We start from the raw sequence: 20,785 nt of genomic DNA, 5'->3' as shown, positions 1-20,785 counted from the left end.
CCTGAACCCAATAGAAAATCTTTGGAGGGAGCTGAAAGTCCGTATTGCCCAGCGACAGCCCCGAAACCTGAAGGATCTGGAGAAGATCTGTAGGGAGGAGTGGGCCAAAATCCCTGCTGCAGTGTGTGCAAACCTAGTCAAGAACTACAGGAAACGTATGATCTCTGTAATTGCAAACAAAGGTTTCTGTACCAAATATTAAGTTCTGCTTTTCTGATGTATCAAATACTTATGTCATGCAATAAAATGCAAATTAATTACTTAAAAATCATACAATGTGATTTTCTGGATTTTTGTTTTAGATTCCGTCTCTCATAGTTGAAGTGTACCTATGATAAAAATTACAGACCTCTACATGCTTTGTAAGTAGGAAAACCTGCAAAATCGGCAGTGTATCAAATACTTGTTCTCCCCACTGTATATCTTACCAACGGGACATTAAAAATTGTAATATCTTATCTTTCACAGAGCCGTGGCTGAAAGACGACATGAATAACATACAGCTGGCTGGGTTATACACTGTATCGGCAGGATAGAACAGCAGCCTCTGGTAAGACAAGAGGTGGCGATCTATGTATATTTTTAAACAACAGCTGGTGCACGATATCTAAGGAAGTCTCGAGGTTTTGCTCACCTGAGGTAAAGAATCTCATGATAACTGTGGACCACACCATCTACCTAGAGGGTTTTCATCTGTATTCTTCGTAGCTGTCTATTTACCACCACAATGATGACTGTGTGATGACGCTCTCCGAGGCTGATGTGAGTAAGACCTTTAAACAGGTCAACATTCACAAGGCCGCAGGGTCTTGTGAATGTCTGTAATACAAACATGTTTCAAGCAGACCAACACAGTCCCTGTGCCCAAGAACCTAAGGTAACCTGTCTGAATGACTATCGACCCGAAGCACTCACATCTGTAGCCATGAAGTGCTTTGAAAGGCTCTTCATGTTTAACATCAACACCATTATCGCAGAAACCCCCGACCCACTCTAATTTGCATACCGCCCCAACAGATTCACAGATGATGCAATCTCTATTGCACTCCACACTGCCCTTTCACACCTGGACAAAAGGAACACCTATGTGAGAACGCTATTCATTGACTACAGCTCAGCGTTCAACACCATAGTGCCCTCAAAGCTCATCACTAAACACTTCCCTCTGCAACTGGATCCTGGACTTCCTGACGTGCCGCCCCCAGGTGGTAAGGGTAGGTAACAACACATCCACCACGCTGATCCTCACCACTGGGGACCCTCAGGGGTGCTTGCTTAGTCCCCTCCTGTACTCCCTGTTCACTCACAACTGTGTGACCAAGCACTACTCCAATACCATCATTAAGTTTGCTGACGACACAACAGTGGTAGGCATGATCACTGACAGCAATGAGAGGAGGTCAGAGACCTGGCTGTGTGGTGCCAGGACAACAATCTTTCCCTCAATGTAATCTAGGCAAAGGAGATGATTGTGGACTACAGGAAAAGGAGGACCGAGCACGCCCCCATTCTCATCGACGGGGCTGTAGTGGTGCAGGTTGAGAGCTTCAAGTTCCTTGGTGTCCACACCACCAACAAACTAACATGGTCCAAGCACAACAAGACAGTCGTGAAGAGGGCACGAGAAAACATATTCCTCCTCAGGAGACTGAAAAGATTTGGCATGGGTCCTCAGATCCTCAAATGGTTCTACACCTGCACCATCGAGAGCACCCTGACGGGTTGCATCACTGCCTGTTATGGCAACTGCTTGGCCTCCGACCACAAAGCACTACAGAGGGTAGTGCGTAAGGCCCAGTACATCACTGGGGCCAAGCTTCCTACCATCCAGGACCTCTATACCAGGCGGTGTCAGAGGAAGACCCTAAAAATTGTCAAAGACTCCAGCCACCCTAGTCATAGACTGTTCTCTCTGCTACCGCATGGCAAGTGGTACCGGAGCGCCAAGTCTAGGTCCAAGAGGCTTCTAAACAGCTTCTACCCCCAAGCCATAAGTGTCACGACTTCCATCGAAGGTGGCTCCTCTCCCTGTTCGGGCGGTGCTCGGCGGTCGTCGTCGCCGGCCTACTAGCTGCCACCGATCCATTTTTCCTTTTCGTTTGTGTCTGTCTGTTTTGTTTACACCTGTGTCCTATTAGTTGATTTCGGTGGGTTTATTAACCTTCGCTGCCTGCTAGTCTTTGTGCGGGATTGTTTTGCTCTGGTTACTTTGTTAGGGGTGCGTGTCTGCACCACGGGGTTGTCTTTTCTCACGGCAGTGGTACCCTTTTGGATGGTGTTTAGGAGTAGAGGTTTCTCCTCCGTGTGTAGCGTGTATTTCCCCCCCTCTTTTACCCTGCTGCTACTCTCTGTTATTATCTATGCATAGTCACTTTAGTCACTCTACCTACATGTACATATTACCTAAATTACCTCGACTTACCCGTGCCCCCGCACATTGACTCTGTACCGGTACCCCCTGTATATACTGTAGTCTCGCTATTGTTATTTTACTGCTGCTATTTTTGGTATTTTGGGGGTATTTTTCTTTAAACTGCATTGTTGTTTTAGGGCTTGTAAGTAAGCATTCCACTGTAAGGAGCATGTGACAAATACAATTTTATTTTATTTTATTATCAGCAGCACCTATCTTTTTATAACAAAATAATGCATATTGTATCCCCCTAGAGTCTAAGGGCCCGAGGCTGGGTTTCTACTAAGCTAGCCACATTGATAAACCTGGGGAAGTTCATGACAGAAAAATAGCTAAATAGGGGTGGAGACCCGGTGTAAATCGGTGACGCCTCGCTACATAGAATACCAATCAAATGCCTTGCTTGGGCGGAGCTGTCACGTTCCTGACCTGTTTTCTGTTGTTTTGTATGTGTGTGATGGTCAGGGCGTGAGTTTTGGGTGGGCATTCTATGTTGTGTGTTTCTATGTTGGTTTAGGGTTGCCTGGTATGGCTCTTAATTAGAGGCAGGTGTTTTGCGTTCCTCTAATTAAGAGTCATATTTAGGTAGGTTGTTTCACTGTGTTCGTTGTGGGTGGTTGTTACCTGTCTCTGTGTTCTGCACCAGATAGGTCTGTATCGGTTTTGCACGTTTGTTATTTTGTAAGTTGTTTGTAGTGTTCACTTGTTCTTATAATTAAACATGTTGAGCACTGGCTACGCTGCATTTTGGTCCTCTCCTTCACCCCAGGAAGAAAACCTTTACAGAACCACCCACCAAACCCGGACCAAGCAGCGTGACAACGGGCAGCAGCAACAGCAGCAGCAGTACAAGGAGGAATGGACATGGGAGGAGATTCTGGACGGAGAAGGACCCTGGGCAGAGCCAGAGGAGTGTCGCCGTCCCAAAGCGGAGCTGGAGGCATCAAAAGCGGAGAGGCGTCATTATGAGGCGCTTGCAAGGCAGAGTGGCTGGAAACCCGAGAGGCTCACCCCAAAATTTCTTGGGGGGGGGCTAAAGGGGAGTGTGGCGAAGCCGGGTTGGATACCTGAGCCAACTCCCCGGGCTTGCCGTGGAGTGAGAGAGCGTCGTACTGGTCAGACACCGTGTTATGCGGTAAAGCGCACGGTGTCCCCAGTACGCGTGCTTAGCCCAGTGCGGGCTATTCCACCTTGCCGCACTGGGAGGGCTAGGTTGGGCATCGAGCCGAGTGCCATGAAGCCGGCCCAACGTATCTGGTCTCCAGTACGTCTCCTCGGGCCGGCGTACATGGCACCAGCCTTACAGGTGGTGTCCCCGGTTCGCCTGCATAGCCCAGTGCGGGCTATTCCACCTCGCCGCACTGGCAGGGCTACGGGGACCATTCAACCTGGTAAGGTTGGGGAGGCTCGGTGCTCAAGAGCACGTGTCCTCCTTCACGGTCCGGTATATCCGGCGCCACCTTCCCACCCCAGCTCAGTACCACCAGTGCCTACACCACGCACCAGGCTTCCAGTGCATCTCCAGAGCCCTGTTCCTCCTCCACGCACTCTCCCTATGGTGCGTGTCTCCAGCCCAGTGCCTCCAGTTCCGGCACCACGCACCAAGCCTCCTGTGCGTCTCCAGAGCCCTGTACGCACTGTTCCTTCTCCCCGCACTCGCCCTGAGGTGCGTGCCCTCAGCCCGGTACCTCCAGTTCCGGTACCACGCACCAGGCCTAGAGTGCGCCACGAGAGTCCAGTGTGCCCTGTTGTTGTTCCCCGCACTAGCCTGAAGGTGTGTGTCCTTAGCCCGGTACCTCCAGTTCCGGTACCACGCACCAGGCCTACAGTGCGTCTCAGCCGGCCAGAGTCTGCCGTCTTCCCAGCGGCGCCTGAACTGCCCGTCTGCCCAGCGGCGCCCGTCTGCCCAGCGGCGCCTGAACTGCCCGTCTGCCCAGCGGCGCCTGAACTGCCCGTCTGCCATACGCCGTCTGAACTGTCCGTCTGCCAGGAGCCTGCAAAGCCGCCCGTCTGCCATGAGCCTGCAAAGCCGCCCGTCTGCCATGAGCCTGCAAAGCCGCCCGTCTGCCATGAGCCTACAGAGCCGTCCGCCAGACAGGAGCCGCTAGAGCCGTCCGCCAGACAGGAGCCGCTAGAGCCTTCCGCCAGACTGGATCAGCCAGAGCCTTCCGCCAGACCGGATCAGCCAGAGCCTTCCGCCAGACCGGATCAGCCAGAGCCTTCCGCCAGACCGGATCAGCCAGAGCCTTCCGCCAGACCGGATCAGCCAGAGCCTTCCATCAGCCCGGACCTGCCAGAGTCCCTCAGCCCGGACCTGCCAGAGTCCCTCAGCCCGGACCTGCCAGAGTCCCTCAGCCCGGACCTGCCAGAGTCCCTCAGCCAGGACCTGCCAGAGTCCCTCAGCCAGGACCTGCCAGAGTCCCTCAGCCAGGACCTGCCAGAGTTCCTCAGCCAGGACCTGCCGCCCCTTATCCCGGTGCTGCCCCTTATCCCGGTGCTGCCCCTTATCCCGGTGCTGCCCCTTCATTTAGGTGGTTTTAGTTGGAGGGTGGTCATTGGGAGGGGGATACAGAAGCGGGGAGTGACTATGGTGGTGTGGGGACAGCGTCCGGAGCCTGAGCCACCACCGTGGTCAGATGCCCACCCAGACCCTCCCCTGGACTTTGTGCTGGTGCGCCCGGCGTTCGCACCTTGAGGGGGGGGTTCTGTCACGTTCCTGACCTGTTTTCTGTTGTTTTGTATGTGTGTGATGGTCAGGGCGTGAGTTTTGGGTGGGCATTCTATGTTGTGTGTTTCTATGTTGGTTTAGGGTTGCCTGGTATGGCTCTTAATTAGAGGCAGGTGTTTTGCGTTCCTCTAATTAAGAGTCATATTTAGGTAGGTTGTTTCACTGTGTTCGTTGTGGGTGGTTGTTACCTGTCTCTGTGTTTGTGTTCTGCACCAGATAGGTCTGTATCGGTTTTGCACGTTTGTTATTTTGTAAGTTGTTTGTAGTGTTCACTTGTTCTTATAATTAAACATGTTGAGCACTGGCTACGCTGCATTTTGGTCCTCTCCTTCACCCCAGGAAGAAAACCTTTACAGGAGCTCCAATAGCGCTCAGTAGATTACTGTCGTAGGTGCAACAGTGCAGGACGATTATTTTTACAGTCTATGTTGAGGATGGCCGGGAAATTACTGATTAAAACCCCATCAAAGTGTGTTGATGAATGTCGATTTTGTGTATAGAGCCTACTACTGAGAAAACAGTGCAATATTGCAAAATAGCTTATGGAACAACTCTCTGCCAAATGTGTCTTTCACGGTCTGAAAACATTGACGAACATAACACAGGCATGTGGGGGGAGGATTCTTGAAATGTAACATTGAATCAAAATCTTGCCGCTGGGAGCCAGTGGACCATTCAAACCATTTTTACAATACAACATTCTCCAGACCTCCAAGGGAGGCATGACAGCGACGTGATTTTGGAGGTACAGCAACGCCGGACTACTGCTAAGCTATCATATGTAATTGTTTTCAGATGGTCATACCAAGGATCATTTAGCTATTTGACACCTGTAGGTTAAAATAATATCTATTTAAAAAAATGTTTTGATGAAACATTGATTTTGTCATTACTGCTATTAGCAAATAGAAACGCATTGAATAACAGATTCATAAATGGAAAAACAGTCAACCCTGCTGGTTATATACAGTGCCTTCGAAAAGTATTCAGACCCCTTGACTTTTTCCACATTTTGTTACGTTACAAGGGGTCTGAATACTTTCTGATGGCACTGTAGGCTAACTGCTGAACGGGGCTTAGAATATACTTTGATTTTATTGTTCAGGTTCACCATTAGAAATATGTTTGGTAGTTTTGCTTTAAACAATCAGTGTATTTGGTCATTTTTAAATATACAGGCTAAAGTTGACTATTTCATAAGGAGCAGCAATCATATTGAGAGGCACACTGCATTGACAAAGAGGAAGAGAAAAGAAGATAGCTAACAACTTCCAAACGGTCAAAATGACTTTGAAATGGGGGTGAAATCCAACGTTGTGCTAAATTGTGCTGTATATTTATTGGCTATGTCATAGCTAATTTGTAAACAATAAATATTGATACATTACTAGCTCAAACCCTTAATCTGCAAAAATGACAAGTTAATATTTGGTGATGGGGATTTCAGAACCAAAGTGGGAGGACATTGCCTGCCCCCCCTTATCAGATAGCGGGGTGGTATATTCCTAGTGTCCCTTAAGGCTCAGATCAGGTGCTACATAGTACATACACCATAATCATACATCATTTACACACACACATACACACACACACACACACACACACACACACACACACACACACACACACACACAGTCTTGTACAGCTAACCTTGTGGAGACAATTCAGTCTCATTCAAAATCCTATTTTCCCTAACACTAAATCTAACCCTAACTCGTACTCTCACCCTAACCCTAACCCTAACCTAATATCACCAGTTAGTCCAATTTTTGTTGTGTTTATGCGACAAATGTTAATGCATCGAACCATATCGCATCGATTCATTCTCTAATCAATTTTTTTTTCAAAGTTAAAGGTATTATTAATGTATCGTATCGGAGCCTATGTATCTAGATACGTGTCAAATTGTGTTGAAAGGGAATGATGCACATCACTAATAAGTTGGTTTCATTTTCTGTGAAATGTCAGTCTGTGTCACGCCTGCCCCCGCTCCCCTTCCCTGGCGCTCGAGGGCGCCAGGCTACCCATCATTATACACACCTGTTACCATCATTACGCACAGCTGCGCTCATTGGACTCACCTGGACTCCCTCACTTTGTTGATTGTCCCTGCATATACAGTGGGGAGAACAAGTATTTGATACACTGCCGATTTTGCAGGTTTTCCTACTTACAAAGCATGTAGAGGTCTGTAATTTTTATCATAGGTACAATTCAACTGTGAGAGACGGAATCTAAAACAAAAATCCAGAAAATCACATTGTATGATTTTTAAATAATTAATTTGCATTTTATTGCATGACATAAGTATTTGATCACCTACCAACCAGTAAGAATTCCGGCTCTCACAGACCTGTTAGTTTTTCTTTAAGAAGCCCTCCTGTTCTCCACTCATTACCTGTATTAACTGCACCTGTTTGAACTCGTTACCTGTATAAAAGACACCTGTCCACACACAATCAAACAGATTCCAACCTCTCCACAATGGCCAAGATCAGAGAGCTGTGTAAGGACATCAGGGATAAAATTGTAGACCTGCACAAGGCTGGGATGGGCTACAGGACAATAGGCAAGCAGCTTGGTGAGAAGGAAACAACTGTTGGCGCAATTATTAGAAAATGGAAGAAGTTCAAGATGACGGTCAATCACCCTCGGTCTGGGGCTCCATGCAAGATTTCACCTCGTGGGGCATCAATGATCACGAGGAAGGTGAGGGATCAGCCCAGAACTACACGGCAGGACCTGGTCAATGACCTGAAGAGAGCTGGGACCACAGTCTCAAAGAAAACCATTAGTAACACACTACGCCGTCATGGATTAAAATCCTGCAGCGCACGCAAGGTCCCCCTGCTTAAGCCAGTGCATGTCCAGGCCTGTCTGAAGTTTGCCAATGACCATCTGGATGATCCAGAGGAGGAATGGGAGAAGGTCATGTGGTCTGATGAGACAAAAATAGAGCTTTTTGGTCTAACTCCACTCGCCGTGTTTGGAGGAAGAAGAAGTATGAGTACAACCCCAAGAACACCATCCCAACCGTGAAGCATGGAGGTGGAAACATCATTCTTTGGGGATGCTTTTCTGCAAATGGGACAGGACGACTGCACCGTATTGAGGGGAGGATGGATGGGGCCATGTATCGCGAGATCTTGGCCAACAACCTCCTTCCCTCAGTAAGAGCTTTGAAGATGGGTCGTGGCTGGGTCTTCCAGCATGACAACGACACGAAGCACACAGCCATGGCAACTAAGGAGTGGCTCCATAAGAAGCATCTCAAGGTCCTGGAGTGGCCTAGCCAGTCTCCAGACCTGAACCCAATAGAAAATCTTTGGAGGGAGCTGAAAGTCCGTATTGCCCAGCGACAGCCCCGAAACCTGAAGGATCTGGAGAAGATCTGTAGGGAGGAGTGGGCCAAAATCCCTGCTGCAGTGTGTGCAAACCTAGTCAAGAACTACAGGAAACGTATGATCTCTGTAATTGCAAACAAAGGTTTCTGTACCAAATATTAAGTTCTGCTTTTCTGATGTATCAAATACTTATGTCATGCAATAAAATGCAAATTAATTACTTAAAAATCATACAATGTGATTTTCTGGATTTTTGTTTTAGATTCCGTCTCTCATAGTTGAAGTGTACCTATGATAAAAATTACAGACCTCTACATGCTTTGTAAGTAGGAAAACCTGCAAAATCGGCAGTGTATCAAATACTTGTTCTCCCCACTGTATGTCTGCTCCTCTGTGTTGTTCCCTGTAGTAGTATTGTTTGTAATGTCGTGTTTATGTCCTGATGCTGTTCTTGTTCCGTTGCATGTCCGTCTATATTAAATGGTTCACTCCCTGTACCTGCTTCTCATCTCCTGCGTCGGGCCTTACAGAATGATACTACCATTACAAGAAGAATCAGAGAGTATTTTGGGGGTTTTGTTTTGTTGGTGAAGTCGGACCCGGGGGCCGCCGCCGATGGAACTGAGGATGCCTAAGATGGATCGTCGGGCTGTCACACCTTAGCTGGCTCGAGAGGTTTCCTTGCCCCGGTTGGCTCGGCAGGTTCCCATCCCACGTCATGCTTCAGCCGGCTCGTCGGGCACCTATGCCTCAGCCGGCCCATAATTATTTTTGTTTTGTTGATACGTTGGGCTTGGATTCTGGAGCCAATGGAACCGGGGGTGCCTAAGCTGGCTCGTTGGGCTGTCACGCGCTAGTTGGCTCGAGAGGTTTCCTTACCTCGATTGGCTCGGCAGGTTCTCATCCCACGTCATGCTTCAGCTTGCCCATGAGGCTTCTACGCTACAGCGGGATCGTCAGGCTGTTACGCCTCAGCCAGATCGTCAGGCTTCTATGCCTTAGCCGGTTTGTCCAGTGTCCATGCCTCGGTCGACCCATCCGGCTTGCCCAGGTGGGACGCTGGGTAGCGCCCCTAGAGGGGGGTTACTGTCTCCAAAATACTCTCTGCTCCCGCTCCCCCAGGCTACCCATCATTATACGCACCTGTTACCATCATTACGCGCAGATGCGCTCATTGGACTCTGGACCTGGACTCCCTCACTTTGTTGATTGTCCCTGCATATATGTCTGCTCCTCTGTGTGGTTCCAAACAGCATTGTTTGTCGTGTTGTGTTTATGTCCAAATGCTGTTCTTGTTCCGTTGCATGTCCGTCTATATTAAATGGTTCACTCCCTGTACCTGCTTCTCATCTCCTGTGTTGGGCGTTACAGTCTTGGAGAGAGCTTTGGCAGGTGTGGCTGATTGCCATAAACATAGCCGGTTAACAGTAAGTCTAGCTAAAGGTGAACTCCTACATAGAGGGAGTTAGGTGGTCTATCCCCTATTTTACACACTCCATTTCCTCCTATAAACACTGTTGGTTGGTTTCCTTCTGCCTGACTGTGGACTAGCAACAACAACACGAAAACCAATGGACATCTATGCCCCTGAACCAGCAGATTCAGTTTGTGACTGAACATCAGGTGAATGCTCGCTCACTACGCCAGCTGTGGCAGATGCAACTTTGTTTGGGAGGTGTGAAACGGCAAGAGGATCTAGGTGCTAAACAAAGCCTCAATGCCACCACAAAAACAGGCAAGCCAGCAAAGCAGCCAGCGCTGGATAATGTGGTGATTACAGAGCTTGGATGAGGCAAACTCCCTTCTATTAAAAGCATCATGCTCTGAGCATATTTCAATCTCTGTTTAAACGCTGGATGGCAATGAGTAAAAGAGGCACATTCACTCCTCCTCCATACCCTCTCAATCCCTCTCAGCACACACACAGACACAGACAGACAGACAGACAGACAGACAGACAGACAGACAGACAGACAGACAGACAGACAGACAGACAGACACATACACATACACATACACATACACATACACACACAAAGGGACACACACCCAGTGACAAGCATTCCAGCTGTAAAGCACAGAGCATCATGTCTCGAGTGGAGGGGGGTTAATAGGCATGCTTCATTAGATGATAGTCTCGATGCAGAAGTGGGCAGTCTTGCTTTAAGACATGTGATCCAGCTCTCTCGCTCTCTCTCCCGCTCTCCCTCTCTCCCTCTCTTTCTCACCCTCTCTCTCTTGCTCTCTCTCTCTCTCTCTCTCTATGGACATTCCCTCTCTCTCCCTTTCGCTCTCTGGCTGGGCTGAATTGTAATACACATATAGACACTACTTAGTGCTTTGGAAAGAGGGTTGAGCCTCACACACACAACCAGAGCAGCTTCTCAATGGGGGGACGGAGCCAAGAGGAGACAGAACTATCGTTCCGCTGGAGCCAATCTCCGTCCGTATCTGAGAAGTGAGGAGGCAAATTAACTCCCTGTCGTCACGAGAGGGTTTCATCCTCACAGGAGTAAGAAGAGAGAGAAAAGGGAGAGGGAGAAAGAAGGAGAGAAAGGAGCTGCTGTCTGCGCTGATATATAGGTGACCTGAGCAGCTTTCCATCCTGTAAACCCTGGCTAGTTTGTGACAGAGTGTCGTGGCTGTGAGCTGAGGAGGTTTCTGGTGACTGCACTCTCAGGATTTCAGACGGACAGTGAGAGGAGGGAGCCGAAACAACAGAGCTCCTCACCCTCTTATCCTGCAGCGCTGTGCTCATTTACACCTGGATCTTTGTTGGGAATCCCTGGCCTCAGACTATGGATGGATTTAAGACAGTGTTGTGAGTCTGTTGGACAGACGGCGATACTGACAGCAGGGCTCCTTTTCTTCTGACCAGACAGAACACTCAGGTAAAGGGTTTATGGCTATTCTTTGGGACTCTGTTAGTGCTTTCTGATTATATTCTGTTCCTTTTTGAAAATATACTTTCATTTAAAACAATCGGATTATGGAGCTCTTTTAAGATAAGGTTTAGCTGTCATGTTTGCAAGAAGTGGAAGGGCTCCAGGAGCCACTGTATTGAGATGACAGGTATGAGCTGTGAGCAACAGACAGGCAGAGCATGTGACATGACCTGCATACATGTGTTGGATTGAACTGCTGTATGGTTTAATGAGGAGTGTAGGCTATGGACATTCCAGATATGGCGTGTTTTTGGACATTTCCTGTTGTCTGATATGCTGAAAGTGCCATGCAGTTCTAAGTAGGGCAGAGATGTCAGTCTCATGCTGCTACTTATGGAACACAATAGGCAAGGCTGTAACATGTAAATGTTCTAGCCCAGACCAAGTTACTTTTTAGAGTCTATTCTTTATTCATTTTAATGCAAGGCTATATTACAAACAGTTATTAGTCTTAATTGAGATGTGAAATTGACACATGAAATCCATATCAAGTCTATTCCATTGACATTTTTCTACAGGCTATCCTAAGCTGAATCGTGTCAAAGGCATTTACTATGTAAAATTGCCCCTTTACAACCATGTTGTAGGGAAAGCTAAACATCAGCAGGAAGCCTATCTTGTGCAGAGACAGTGCGCAGGTGTGTCCGAGCAGGGGCCATTGCACTACGTGTTTCGTCTAAATTGGCCGGACATTGGATGCTCCTAAGAAAGGCAATGTAACATACATTCCACAACCATCAAGGCGATATAAATCAATGGTCTAATTAGACCACAAAGAGACAACCAAACGGCTAGTTAAACAGGCGCAAATGGCCAATCCTGCATGAAGTGCGCATTGGTTCTTTATTCATCAAAAACCACAGAGGTAGGGATTCAAACTAAAAGTCATGTGTAAATGAATTGCTTTACATAGCACTGACATGGTGATTAGAATTTTTTTATGTGGCTACCATTAACTCGTGAAAGTTGTCCGTTTACATTGAAATTCATAGGCCTAAGCCTGTGTGGTCCAAATATCTTTCTGAGTCCGTATTCTCTCGCGCTGTCGGTCAAGACAACATTCCTTATTTGACATGAATGCATGCTGACAGTCCAAGAGTTGCTCAGAGCTGAACCGAAAGGAGGGGAGGACGAAAGAGCAGCTTCTTCTCTTCATGCAGTTGTTCAGGCTAAAGATTCCGTTTTTTTTCCAGGAACAAGGCAGTTTGCCAGAGAGAAACAGCGCTGTAAAAAGCATTCCCTGGGGAACAGTTCACATTTCCACAAAACTGCGGATTACAGCGGATTTATTGCAGGAGAGGGGATTACAATATGCCGTTAATAATTATATGATTAATTTCTGCTTGTTGAATATTCAGTAGGCTAGTCTCAATGTCATTGCAGGGTAGAGGAAGGTCTACTTTTTCTCAAACCGACATGCAGATACCAAGTTTCTAGCCTATAGTTTGGATAATTTTTTTTTAGATAGGCAGCTACACAAGCAGAGTATGCAACAGAATAGCCTAAATAGGCGACATGTGTAAATGATTCCCCACTTCAAATAGTCTTTGAAGCAATTGTTTTCACAATTAATAAATGTGAAACTCTTATTCAGTAATAACTCAGAAGTGGTGTAAAACAGGCATTATAGCCGACTAAGCACGGACCGACTCCGAGGTCTTTTGGAGGTCTGTTTTTGGTGGTGTCTGGACCGGATGTTTTGTGGGGGTCTTTTGGTGCGATCTGGATCGGCCTTGATTTCACAACCAATCTGAACTAATCATAGACCTAAAGTACCATTCAAAAGTTTGCAAACACCTACTCATTCAAGGGTTTTTCCTTTCTTTTTTACTATTTTCTACGTTATAGAATAATAGTGAAGACATCAAAACTATGAAATAACACATATAGAATCATGTAGTAACCAAAAAAGTGTTAAACAAATTAAAAGATATTTGATATTCTTCAAAGTAGCCACTGCCTTGATGACAGTTTTGCACACTCTTGGTATTCTCTCAAACAGCTTCACCTGGAATGCTTTTCCAACAGTCTTGACATATGCTGAGCAGTTCTTGGCTGCTTTTCCTTCACTGTGTGGTCCAACTCATCCCAAACCATCTCAATTGGGTTGAGGTCGGGTGATTGAGGAGGCCAGGTCATCTAATGCTGCACTCCATCACTCTCCTTCTTGGTCAAACAGCCCTTACACAGCCTGGGTATGTGTTGAGTCATTGTCCTGTTGAAAAACAAATGATAGTCCCACTAAGCGCAAACCAGATGGGATGGCATATCGCTGCAGAATGCTGTGGTAGCCATGCTGGTTAAGTGTGCCTAGAATTATAATTAAATCACTGACAGTGTCACAAGAAAAGCACACCCACACCATCACACCTCTCCCTCCGTGCTTCATGGTGGGAACTACAGATGCAGAGATCATCCGTTCACCTACTCTGTGTCTCACAAAGACACAGCGGTTGGAAACAAAAATCAAAATTTTGGACTCATCAGACAAAAGGACAGATTTCCACCGGTCTAATGTACATTGCTCATGATTCTTGGCCTAAGCAAGTCTCTTCTTATTTTTGGTGTCGTTTAGTAGTGGTTTTTTTGTAGCTGGTTGAGAGAATGTCAACAGTGTTCAAAGCTGTCATCAAGGCAAAGGGTGGCACTTTGAAGCTACTTTGAAGAGTATCAAATATAAATATATATTTGATTTGTTTAACACTTTTTTGGTTACTACATGATTCCATATGTGTTATTTCATAGTTTTGATGTCTTCACTACAATTCTACAATGTAGAAAAATAGTAAAAATAAAGAAAAACCCATGCACTGAGTAGGTGTGTCCAAACTGTTGACTGGTACTGTATATGTTGTGTTCAGATTTCATCCTATCCGGCCTTGATTTCAACGTCCACAGACATACTGTCCGGACCGGCCTGTATTTGGCCGAAACATGGAAGTCTATCATTGTTTCAGATTTGGTCCTGTCCGTACCAGCTTTGATTTGGCCCAAACATAGATGTCTATAACTGGTTCAGATCTGATCCTGTCCGTACTAGCTTTGATTTGGCCCAAACATAGACGTCTATAATTGATTCAGATTGGTTCGGTCCGGACCTGACTAAATCTGAACCAATCATAGACATCTATGTTTCACAAGTTTGAACAGCACAGTGCAGTAGAGCACAGCAGAGTACAGTACATTACAGTAAAGTATAGTAAAGAAACAGAGTACAGTACTCTAGAGTACAGTACAATACAGTAGAGCACAATAGATTACAGTAAAGTAAAGAAAGCGTACTGTACTCTACTGTGCTCTACAGTGCTCTAGTAGGGATGTGCATCTTTCCCCTTGAAGACGATTCGATTCATATCTAGATACTGTACATGGGCTCCGATTCAATACAGGAATGATACGCTTTAGTTTGAAATGATTCAGTGCAATTCGGTTTGATTAGAGGAACGAATCGATGCGATTTGGTCCGATGTGATATGATCCGACACACTAACATTTGTTGCATAAACACGTGTGTGTGTGTGTAAATTATTTAAATGTCTATGGTGTTTGTAAGCACCTGAGATGAGCCATAAGGTAGACTGGGCATCTACAACCCCACTATCAGATTAGGGGGAGCAATGTATAGGCTGTCCACTTTTGATCTGAAATCACCATCACCCGCTAATTAACGTTTTTGCAGATTAAAAGTAATTGAGCTAGTAATGTATCAATATTTATCTTAAGGAATTTGCTATAACATAGCAAATGATATGATAGAACAAATCAAATGGTTTTGACCATTTACACATTTTTACTGGAGTGAGATTCTCTTTTCCTCCCACATTGACCATGCAGTGTGGCTCACAAAAGTGATTGCTGTCCTAGTTATGGAATTATCAACTTTACCCTTAAATGGTCAGATGACGCAGATGCTAAGCTACAGGACTGTTTTGCTAGCACAGACTGGAATATGTTCACAACATCAGTCACTGGCTTCATCAATAAGTGCATCGATGACGTCGTCCCCACAGTGACCATACGTACATTTCCCAACCAGAACCCATGGATTACAGACAACATCCGCACGGAGCTAAAGGCTAGAGCTGCCGCTTTCAAGCAGTGGGACACTAATCCGGACACTTATTAGAAATCCTGCTATGCCCTCAGATGAACCATCAAACAGGCAGAGCGTCAATACAGGACTAAGGTTGAATTTTACTACACCGGCTTTGATGCTCGTCGGATATGGCAGGGCTTGAAAACTATTACAGACTACAAAGGGAAACCCAACTGTGAGCTGCCCAGTGATGCCAGCCTACCAGACGAGCTACATGCTTTTTATGCTTGCTTTGAGGCAAGCAACACTGAAGCATGTATGAGAGCACCAGCTGTTCCAGATGACTATGTGATCACGCTCTCCGTAGCCGATGTGAGCAAGACCTATAAACAGGTCAACATTCACAGATGGATTTCCAGGACTTTTACTCAAAGCATGCGTGGACCAACTGGCGGGTGTCTTCGCTGACATTTTCAACCTCTCCCTGGCTGAGTCTGTAATACCTACATGTTTCAAACAGACCACCACAGTCCCTGTGCCCAAGAAAGCAAAGTTAACCTGCCTAAATGATTATCGCCCCGTAGCACTCACGTCGGTAGCTATGAAGTGCTTTGAAAGGCTGGTCATGGCTCAAATGAACACCATCATGCCGGAAACCCTAGACCCACTCTGATTCACATACCGCCCCAACAGATCCACAGATGAATCAATCTCATACGCACTCCACACTGCCCTTTTCCACCTGGACAAAGGAACACCTATGTGAGAATGCTATTCATTGATTACTGCCCAGCGTTCAACACCATATATGTCCACAAAGCTTATCACTAAGCTAAGGACCCTGGGACTAAACACTTCCCTCTGCAACTGGATCCTGGACTTCCTGATGGGCCGTCCCCACGTGGTAAGGGTAAGCAACAACACATCCACCACGTTGATCCTCAACACTGGGGACCCTCAGGGGTACTTGCTTAGTCCCCTCCTGTACTCCCTGTTCACCCACAACTGTGTGGCCAAGCACTACTCCAATACCATCACTACGTTTGCTGACAACACAGCAGTGGTAGGCCTGATCACTGACAGCAATGAGACAACCTATAGGGAGGAGGTCAGAGACCTGGCAGTGTGGTGCCAGGAAAACAACCTCTCTGTCAATGTGAACAAGACAAAGGAGGTAATCGTGGACTATAGGAAAAGGAGGGCCGAACAGGCCCCCATTAACATCGATGGGACTGAAGTGGAGCGGGTTGAGAGTTTCAAGTTCTTTAGTGTCCATATCACCAACACACTGTCATGGTCCAAACACACAAAGACAGTTGTGAAGAGGGCACGACTACACCTTTTCCCCCACAGGAGACTGAAAAGATTTGGGATGGGTCCCCAGATCCTCAAAAACTTCTACAGCTGCACATCGAGAGCATCCTGACCGGTTGCATCACCGCCTGGAATGGCAACTGCTCAGCATCTGACCCGTAAGGCGCTACAGAGAGTAGTGCATATGGCCCAGTATATCACTGGGGCCAAGCTTCCTGACATCCAGGACCTATATACTAGGCAGTGTAAGAGGAAGGCCCAACAAACTGTCAACCTTACGGCAAGCGGTACCGGAGCTCCAAGTCTTGGACAAAAAGGCTCCTTAACAGCTTCTACTCCCAAGCCATAAGACTGCTGAACAACTAAACTAATCATATACCCCCCCATTGTTATTACACTGCTGCTACACGCTCTTTATTATCTATGCATAGTCACTTTACAAATTACCTCAAATAACCTGTACCCCCGCACATTGACTCAGTACCCCTTGTATATAGCCTCATTATTGTCATGTAAATGTGTTGTGTTGCTTTTTGATTGACTTGATTTTTTTACTTTAGTTTATTTAGTAAATATTTTATTATCTCTATTTCTTTAACTGCATTGTTGGTTAACGGCTTGTAAGTAAGCATTTCATGGTAAGGTTGTATTCGGCGCATGTGACAAATAAAATGTGATTTGATTTAATATTGCAAAAAGATTTGCAAAGCATTTCACTTTTTGTCCTTAATACAAAGCCTTATGTTTGGGGCAAATCCAATACAAAACATTACTGAGTACCTGAGTACTACTCATACCACTCATATTTTTAAGTATAGTAGTAGCTGCATAATTGTCACGATCGTTATAATGAGTGGACCAAGATGCAGCGTGGTATGGTTCCATCCTCTTTATTAGGTAGTGAAACTCAAAGAAAACAATAAAGCGCAAAACGAAACGTGAAGCTCATGTAGTGCTCGCAGGCAACTATACCTAGACAAGATCCCACAAAGGACAATGGGGAAATGGCTGCCTAAATATGATCCCCAATCAGAGACAACGATAAACAGCTGCCTCTGATTGGGTACCATACCAGGCCAACATAGATAATTAATCACCTATATAACCCACCCTGGTCACTGTCACGCCCTAACCAACACAGAGAATAAACAGCTCTCTATGGTCAGGGCGTGACAATAATGTTATGGGTATGCTTGTAATCATTAAGGACTGAGGATTTTTTCAGGATATAAAATAAACTAAATGAAGCTAAGCACAGGCAAAATCCTAGAGGAAAACCTGGTTCAGTCAGCTTTCTACCAGACACTGGGAGATTAATTCAACTTTCACCAGGACAATAACCTAAAACACAAGTCCAAATCTACACTGGAGTTGCTTACCAAGAAGAATGTAAATGTTCTTGAGTTTTTGACTTAAATCTACTTGAAAATCTATGGAAATGCCTGAAAATGGTTGTCTAGAAATGATCAACAACCAATTTGACAGCGCTTGAAAAGAATAATGGGTAAATATTGCACAATCCAGGCGTGGAATGCTCTTAGAAAAATGTCTAAAAACATGTTTATCATTATGGGGTATTGTGTGTCGATGGGTCAGCAAAATTATCTACTTAATCCAATTTTAAATCAGGCTGTAACACAACAAAATGTGAAATAATGCAAGGGGTATGAAAACTTACTGAAGGCACTGTAGATAAAGAAAAACACATCACAGTCAAAGCAAATAATTATGTAACTGTTACTGAGAATGTATTGTAGTTGAAGTGGTGTGTTGGTTTATTCTGTAGGTTGGACTACTTTGAACATCATTGGTGCCAGTTTTCAAGTTTTTGAAAAAGCTAAAATAAGTGAATGTAATGAACCTCCCGCACCTCAGACTCCTGGAGTGGGCCAGCCACCACCGGCCTGAGGAGAGACACATGGAACGAGGGGTTAATGCGGTAATCGGGGGGAAGCTGTAACCTGTAACATGCCTCGTTCACTCTCCACAGGACTTTAGATGGCCCCACAAAACGCGGACCCAGCTTCCGACAGGGCAGGCGGAGGGGCAGGTTTCGGGTCGAGAGCCAGACCCTGTCCCCCGGGGTCTCACTGCGGTGACGGTCTGCACCAACTTTCTGGCGCAGTACGGCGCGCTGAAGGTGGACATGGGCGGCGTCCCATGTTTCTTCTGCGCGCCGGAACCAGTCGTTCACCGCAGGAGCCTTGGTCTGACTCTGATACCAAGGAGCCAGAACCGGCTGATACCCCAATACACACTGGAATGGAGAAAGGTTAGTGGAGGAGTGGCGGAGTGAGTTCTGGGCCATCTCTGCCCAGGGCACGAATGCCGCCCACTCCCCCGGCCGGTCCTGGCAATAAGACCTCAGAAACCTACCCACATCCTGGTTAACTCTCTCCACCTGCCCGTTACTCTCGGGGTGAAAACCTGAGGTAAGGCTGACCGAGACCCCCAGACGTTCCATGAACGCCTTCCAGACCCTTGACGTGAACTGGGGACCCCGATCAAATACTATATCCTTAGGCACCCCGTAGTGCCGGAAGACGTGTGTAAACAGGGCCTCCACACTTTGTAGGGCCGTAGGGAGACCGGGCAAAGGAAGGAGACGACAGGACTTAGAAAAACGATCCACAACGACCAGGATCGTTGTGTTACCCTGTGAAGGTGGAAGATCGGTTAGGAAATCCACTGACAGGTGCGACCACAGCCGTTGTGGAACGGGTAAGGGTTGTAACTTACCTCTGGGTAGGTGTCTAGGAGCCTTGCACTGGGCGCACACCGAGCAGGAGGAAACATAAACCCTCACATCCTTAGCTAAAGTTAAGTACTTCCCACTAAGACAGTGCACCGTCCGACCGATCCCAGGATAACCAGAGGAGGGTGACGTGTGGGCCCAATAGATCAGCCGGTCGCGGACAGCAGACGGAACGTACAGACGCCCAACTGGACACTGAGGGGGAGCAGGCTCTGCACGTGATGCCCGCTTAATGTCTGCGTCCAGCTCCCACACTACCGGCGCCACCAAACAAGAGGTGGGGAGTAATGGAGTGGGATCCATGGGCCACTCCTCTGTGTCATACAGCCGGGACAATGCGTCTGCCTTAACGTTCTGGGAGCCTGGTCTGTAAGAAAGGGTAAACACAAAATGGGTGAAAAACATGGCCCACCTTGCCTGGCGAGGGTTCAGTCTCCTCGCCGCCTGGATGTACTGCAGATTGCGGTGGTCAGTCCAGATGAGAAAAGGGTGTCTAGCCCCCTCAAGCCAATGTCTCCACGCCTTCAGGCCCTTGACGACAGCCAACAACTCCCGGTCCCCCACGTCATAGTTTCGCTCCGCCGGGCTGGGCCTCTTCGAGAAGAAGGCACAAGGGCAGAGCTTCGGTGGCGTACTCGAGCGCTGAGAGAGCACAGCTGCTATCCCATCCTTGGACGCGTCCACCTCCACTATGAACGCCAAAGAGGGATCCGGATGGGCCAGCACGGGAGCCGAGGTAAACAAAGCCCCCAGGTGACTGAAAGCCCTGTCCGCCTCAGCTGTCCACTGCAAGCGCACCAGGCCCCCCTTCAGCAGTGAAGTAATGGGAGCCGCTACTTGACCAAAACCCCGGATAAACCTCCGGTAGTAGTTGGAAAACCCTAGGAATCGTGGCACCTCCTTTACCGTGTTGGGAGTCGGCCAATTACGCACGGCTGCAATGCGGTCACTCTCCATCTCCACCCTAGGAAGGAGACGGACTGTTGAAAGAACAGGCATTTCTCAGCCTTGACGTACAGGCCATGCTCCAACAGGCTACCAAGCACTTTGCGCACCAGGGACACATGCTCGGTGCGTGTAGCGGAGTATATCAAAATGTCATCAATATACACCACTACACCCTGCCCGTGCAGGTCCCTGAAAATCTTGTCTAGAAAAGCTTGGAAGACTGATGGCGCATTCATCAACCCGTACGGCATGACGAGGTACTCAAAGTGCCCAGAGGTGGTACTGAAAGCCGTCTTCCACTC

General features: G+C 47.1%; 1 protein-coding gene across 2 annotated transcripts in view; it reads left to right on the top strand.

Annotated features, from left to right (window-relative positions):
* The first annotated feature begins 10,695 nt into the window (after positions 1-10,695).
* Positions 10,696-20,785, top strand: part of LOC139535631 (chemokine-like protein TAFA-1) — a 287,983-nt gene continuing 277,893 nt past the window's right edge. The window contains exon 1 of one of the 2 annotated variants that reach the window (XM_071335236.1): positions 10,696-11,376. The gene's annotated coding sequence lies outside the window, so the exon portion shown is untranslated. The remainder of the gene's footprint in view (positions 11,377-20,785) is intronic. The other variant, XR_011667168.1, reaches the window with a different exon arrangement.

Source organism: Salvelinus alpinus, chromosome 12, assembly GCF_045679555.1.
Source record: "Salvelinus alpinus chromosome 12, SLU_Salpinus.1, whole genome shotgun sequence".
Classification (NCBI taxonomy): domain Eukaryota; kingdom Metazoa; phylum Chordata; class Actinopteri; order Salmoniformes; family Salmonidae; genus Salvelinus; species Salvelinus alpinus.
This window is presented reverse-complemented; position numbering and strand designations above follow the sequence as displayed.